This window comes from Pteropus vampyrus, unplaced genomic scaffold, assembly GCF_000151845.1.
Source record: "Pteropus vampyrus isolate Shadow unplaced genomic scaffold, Pvam_2.0 Scaffold153, whole genome shotgun sequence".
Taxonomy (NCBI): Eukaryota; Metazoa; Chordata; class Mammalia; order Chiroptera; family Pteropodidae; genus Pteropus; species Pteropus vampyrus.
The window spans coordinates 36112-42632 of record NW_011888934.1 but is presented as its reverse complement, the minus strand read 5'-3'; the positions used below and the strand labels follow the sequence as shown (position 1 = coordinate 42632).

The 6521-nt window shown below is 41.4% G+C and overlaps 1 protein-coding gene and 1 pseudogene across 4 annotated transcripts in view; one reads left to right on the top strand and one right to left on the bottom strand.

Annotated features, from left to right (window-relative positions):
* The window catches only part of IFNE (interferon epsilon), an 80971-nt gene that overhangs the window by 69919 nt on the left and 4531 nt on the right, over positions 1 to 6521 (top strand). The window contains exons 2-3 of one of the 4 annotated variants that reach the window (XR_002782616.1): positions 406 to 445; positions 5420 to 5492. The gene's annotated coding sequence lies outside the window, so the exon portion shown is untranslated. Of the gene's footprint in view, positions 1 to 405; positions 446 to 4688; positions 4756 to 5419; positions 5497 to 6521 lie in introns of those variants that run through there. The other 3 variants (XR_002782615.1, XR_002782618.1, XR_002782617.1) reach the window with 3 other exon arrangements.
* LOC105298449 overlaps positions 4263 to 6521 on the bottom strand; it is a 3346-nt pseudogene continuing 1087 nt past the window's right edge.

Below are 6521 nucleotides of genomic sequence, written 5' to 3'. Positions count from 1 at the left end.
TCTCTTCTGCCCTGTAGAGAGCCAGATCTGAGCCAGACCTGTGGCATTGGCAAAGCCATGCTTGATTGTGTTATAATCTGCCAAGGACAGAGAAGTAAAATAGTGAACAGACAGCTGCTTCTAGTTTAGCATAGATAACCGGGTACAGACAGGCCTTAAGAAATTATTTCTGCCAGCAAGTTTCAAGTCCTGGAAGAAGACTCTCACTCCCTCCTCGACCTTCAAAAGTCACACTGAGCTTGCCTCAGAGTCACTGTAACTCCATCTGTGTCCCTGGTGGTCTAGTGAATAGGATTCAGTGCTCTCACCGCCACGGCCAGTGACATGGGGTCTGAGTACGGGGGAACTCCACCCTCCCATTGAGGGGAGGGCTCTATTCATTGTAAATTTCATTCATCCAACCAGGCAGAAGGATGCTCCTGGGGGACACGTCCAACACTTAAAGGTAAGTGTGGTAAGTGTAAGGTGAGGAGTGGATTGGTTTCACTGGGTATAAAACATGGGAAATTCTGGATCCCAAGAGAGGATCTTTATATACAGATGCTTAAAGTTATGCTTAGAGCTAGAGGCTGTAAAGTAAAAGGAGAGCAATTAACAGAATTTTTACATTTTGTGCAAGAAACTTGTCCTTGGTTTCCACAGGAGGGAACTGTGAATAGTCAGACTTTGGAAAAAATAGGAAAGCAATTACGGGGATGTTTCCTTGGAAGGGCCTGATAAGATCCCTATTTTCACATTTTTTCTATGGTCTCTAATAAAAGATTGTCTTGATACCACCCGAGAGGGTTAGAGACTCCCGGGAGGAGGTGGTGAAGACCTGGTTGCAGCACTGCGAAGGACTTTGGAGGGATATGAGGACCTTCTTACTCCTTCACCACCTTCTGCTCCTCCACCACCATTGCCTCCTGAGTATGAGCAAGAAATAGAGAGGGAGGCTCGCAGAGATCAGCAGACTAGAAGAGGAAAGGATAGTCAGGAATGGACTTTAACCAGCTGAGTCAACACCCCCAGGGAAGCTACAAATACTGATGATGGGAAAATATGAGTATGTGCATGACCTCTGATGTATATTTGTGTTATATGTAATATGGTGGTTCAGTTAAGAATTCTAATTATGATAGAAAGGAAAATGTATATTTTTGGTAACAGAGGGTATGAAGTATATAGATTTATTCTGAAGGAAATTAAAGGAAAGGTGTTTGTCTTAAAGTTGGTTATTTCTGAATGAGTGAAAAGAAGCAAACTGAAGGAATGAGGAAAGTAGTAGAGGTTTGTGAAGAGAAATCCTGAGAGGAAATTTTACGCGATTAAGCTAAAAAAGATTGGAAATTTAAATGTCAAAAGTAAGCTAATGCAAAATTAAGGTTGTGTTTTAATGTTTCTTAGACTATTAGTTAGCTACTGATGTTATGGAAAAGTTTTCTGGGTAGAAAAGAATTCTGTGATTAATCAAAGTAATTTCTGCATTTTATGTTGCCTCAACCAGTTTTCTGAGGCTTTTAGAGAATATACTAACATTAGCCCAAAGTCTGAGGGCCAGACACTCCTAGCTATACATTTCATAACTTGTTCTGTGGCCCATATTCAAAGGAAGCTCCAAAAGTTGGGGCCTAAACCCCACCCCTGCAGGCTGCCTTGATGCCAGAGGTCTTTAGGGTGTCCAATAACTGGGACTGGGCAGAGAAGGAAGCAAAGTACAAAAAGGGCACAAATTTTAGCAGCTACAATACAGGTACCATCTTGAAGTGATCCTAGGCAATAAAAACCTTTCAGGCCTAGAGGGCCTTGATCTTAGTTGGCCATGAATGGCATTGTCAGGTCTGAGGCATAATCAACGTGCAAACTGCAGAAGGAAGAGCACTGGAAGAGCGAGTGTCCATCCAGCCCTGGACCTCATAAGCCCTCGTCCCACATAGTAAGCCTCTCATGAAGGGGCTGCTCTCTCCTCCAACAATGGAGGCCCAAGCGCTTACAAGCTCCAGTCCTAAAGGAATCCACCACAATCACAACAGTGGAACCTCAGATCACCCTGACATGGCAAGAAGGAAAAACTGAATTTTTACTAGATACTAGAGCTACCTATTCTGTACTGACCCATCTCATGGGCCTCTCTCCAATGCTAACTGCACAGTGACAGGAAAAAATAGTCAGCCCTCAAGGCAAACAGAAAGGGTTCTACCAAGTTTTGTTAAGTTCTCAGCTGATGTCAACTTACAAGGAATCGACAGCCGGGTACATTTATCTTGAATTAAACCAGTTTCTTATCAGTCCTCGCAGGTTCCTCCAGAAAATAAACCAGAAAGTGCAACCTATTCCTGTGAATCCCTGGAAGATCTTAAGCTCTTATTCTGGAAACTAGATAAGTCCACATGTCCCAGGGAATCAGGGAACTTTTGTGTACCTTGAATTAACTGCCATGAAAAAGCAACTTCATTGTCAGTTATCTCTACTATTAACTTTGACTTGTCTCTTCTATCTTTTTTGCTAAGTTTCCATCTTCTAGGTTATAAGGCTTCCTACTACTTCTACATGTTGGAATGATCTCATGTTGCCTGCCTCCGGGGCCCTTAAAATAGGCTTTCAGAGATTTTTATTCCCAGTAGGCAGGGACTACAGCCCTATCTCAGCTTTGAAGAAGACAGACCTTCCTTCCTCAACATCCCCTTAAGATTAAGGGAATAAAATCTCTGAAGGGAAATAATGTAGGGAGGAAGCATGAAAATTGAGGTGTTGGGGCACATTCGGAGACTGCAGTGCCTCTGAATGGGATTGGAATAAAGTTAAATTACATTTACAAGGGATATGGACTGACAATAATGCCAGTCTTGATGTGGCTGATCTTCATAAACATGTTCTTGACATCCAAAACAGTAAAGACACTATTGTGGATCCTGCAAAATTGGCTGAGGAAAGTTTAGATTATTTGAAAGGCTTTAACCCCTACAAAATTCTGAAACATACTGCCTGGTACTTAGTCTGCTAATTTTGCTGATAATTTTTTGTGTGTGTATTCTCAGTTGGGTGCTGAGTCCTCCAGAGACCGTTACGAGAACTCCAAGTGAGCAAACTTCATCTGCGCTTAAAAAATACAAAAGGGGGAGATGTAGAGAGTCGGATCTGAGCCGGACCTGTGGCTGAAGCATTGGCAAAGCCATGCTTGACTTGTTATAATCTGCCAAGGACAGAGAAGCAAAACAGTGAACAGACAGCTGCTTCTAGTTTAGCATAGATAACCAGGTACAGACAGGCCTTGGGAAATTATTGCTGCCAGCAAGTTTGAAGTCCTGAGAAGAAGACTCCCACTCCCTCCTTGACCTTCAAAAGTATATAATAAACATACTGAGCTTGCCTTGGGGTCATTGTATCTGAGCAGAGTTTAGTGTCCCACCTGGCCTCACCGTTTGTGTATACCGTCTCTGTGTTTTTCTCCACCTTTCCATTGCCCCCTCTCAGGTATATTAACCATCTAACCAAGCAGGTCACGGCATGTCCAACCCTTAAATGCTGAAGGTCTGCAGGATAATGTTTAAGTCCTTTCCTTATTGTCCACCCTCTGAGTGACCACATCCATTCTGATGCCCTAATTACCAGATATGCAATAAGGCATTCCCAGTTAATACCTCCCCATGGCAGTTTTGTTCATCGTATACCCATATGCCCAACTGCCAATAAGAAAGTTGCATAAACTCGTCTTCCAGAATCCTTAGAAAGAACAGATGATATTATTTTTCTTTTCAGCCTCCTTTGTACCTAAAATTTCTGGCATGTTTCTTCTTCATTCCTTTCTTTTCTTTCTCTTCGTGGTGTTTAATATAATTGAAATTAGCATTATTACTGTTTTTGTCTCCTTTTCTGTGACACAAAGTTCAACACATCAGGAACTATCTATATTTATTTACCTGGATTTCTTGAGCATGGTTACACAGTTTGAAATTAGATGCTCAGCTTCTACATGTCATCTGAATGGAATGAATGAGTAAAGATATTTTGCTACTCATTCTTCACTATCAGCTACAAAACGAGGGTTTAGATTTTGATTTTATAAATAAATTCAAGAAGTTTTTAGATAGAAATTTAATAAATAAAGCAAAAACAAACATAGAAAGGTAAACGTGTAAATTTTAATACAATGTAAAGATGAACATGTAATTACATTGATTTTTAAATATTACAAATATGATCGATACAGGAAGGAGTGGAATAAATTAACAATAAATAAATAAACACAAATAATTAATTAGTTAATTAATTAATTAAAAGCAATCAAGCATCAAGGCAGCTACCTCTTAGGGACTGATGCCGCAGAAACTGAATTTGTAACATAGTCTTGCTTAATACTCTGACAAAAGATTTGCTGAATTAACTTCAGTAATTTCTATGACTAAAGCAGAAAGACCCTTTGGAAATGACCGATGACATATGTGCAAGTATGATATAGCACAACCAACAATGAGAATCATTTCAAGGTGACCCCAGGTCTCCATCCTGATTTCATAACCTTTTTAGTAAGTTTGTTGATAAAGAGAAGGATTTCCTTAATTTCCACTCTGACAACCTCCCAGGCACAGTCACTGTATTGCTTCTCTTTGAGGTAGAGATGGATGCCCTGGAAGTACCTCTTCACGGCCAGTGTAGGGTCCTCCATTCTCAGGGCAGATTCTACTTCTTTCCTCTCTGGCACCAAACAGATGCCCAGGTCTTCCAGCTGCCGATGGAGTCCAGTGAGGAGCCCGTGCTGCAAGGTCGTGTTCCAGGCAGCAGAGGAGTGCTCTGTGCAGAAGACGTCAAAGGTCTCCTGGAGCATCTTGTGGAGGACAGAGATGGCCTGGGCCTCCTGGACCTGGCTGCCATCCACCATCTCCCAGGGGAATCTGAAGTTCTTTGTGTCCTTCCAACAACTAAAAGAGCTCTGCATTTGGTGCAGAATCGCAATGTTCTCCTTGCTGACCCGGACATGGTCCTGAGACAGGTCACAGCTCAGAGACCCACCAGGACTACAGCTGAACACCAGCAGGGCAGCAAGTAGAGAGAGCAGAGGGGGCACGGGGAATCGGGGGTGCTGCTGGCCTGGCTGAGCTGCAAGTCTGGGAAGCCTTGGACTCTAGGTTCTCGATGACATTCCATGTAAACATGGCCATTAAATAGAGAACACAATAATTTTCATTTGTAAACATTTCTCTATACTTTTGTTTCCTTTTTTTGTTTGTTTTCATTTATGTGTTCTCTGTGGGGTCGAAGAAGATGTCATCAATCTACACTATTAATTTTGCAATAGAAATCTAATTTTCCCAAGAAACTTCAGATGTATCACGCCAAGTGAATACATATCAATCAAATGAGAAAAGTTTTTGTCCTAAAGTCAAAAGTGTGTGTAGGTATGTAATTACACACACACATGCACTGCCCTTTCTTTCCACAGTGTGTAACCGGTCTGCATTGCTGCTCATCCGTGCCAATACTTCAGCAGGAATCCTGGTTCTCTTCTGGGGCATGTAGGTATGGAGATGCTAATCCTGAGACCATTTTATTTTCCCAGCACCACCTGACTCACGAGGGAGATGCCCCTTCTAGAAACCCTTTTCCTCTGGAGTGATGAAGTGTCTTCAAGCCAAACTCTCCTGGACTCATTCCCTGAGGGCAGGTAGACCACATCCTGAGGACTCTAGAATTACCCTGCCGTGGAGGGCTTGTGTCATTGTCGGCAAAATAATAACCTTCCAGGATCCTTGCCTTCCTGCTGGAGTGTTTGTGTAAAGGATCCTAGTTGTCAGGGGTGACCTCCTCCTCTCTTGACCGATGTCCCCAGATATCAAAGTGTCAGCAGCCCTCCATGCTGATAACAGTTAATTTTGTCTATAGGCAGAGGATTTGTTACCTAATTGTAATCATTTTGCCTTTACTAGGCAGATAATTTTCATTTTACCAATATAGCTTTTTTGTAAGACTCATTACTTAAATTTTTGAACACTTGTTATAGTCATAATTTCTGAGCTGGGCACAGGAGATTCAATGATAATGTCTCTCAGTAGAAACTTAGAGGACAGAAACTGGTGAACTTCAGTTGCTCATTCAGTCTGAATATTTCTAATGCGCTGCTTTGTTTGTCTTCTGTGTCATACTCAAAATGCAGGTAGTGAGGCTCAGTCTTTTATGTCGAAAAGAAATAGCCCTTTTTTTAACTTATTTGTGCTATTCCACTTCAAATTTAAATAACAGCAATAAAAAGATTCTTAATAACTTATTTTTTTTCATAGTGGTTTACAGGGCATAGTCTGTCTTGCTCATCTGGCATTACTTTCTGTTTCACTCTGAGTTAATGCAAAGAAGGGGAAGTAACTGAATTGCAAAGGGGCTTCACCGTTTTTCTCTAACTTTTCTCAAGACTTCATTTCAACCTTCTTAGAAAGCAAAACTAGACAGTTGTTTGTGGGCAAGAAATAAAACAAATGTAATTCTGAACGTCATGAATGTGAAAAAAGGAAAGCTAATTTCCTACTGGCAAAATGACAAAGTCTAAGTTA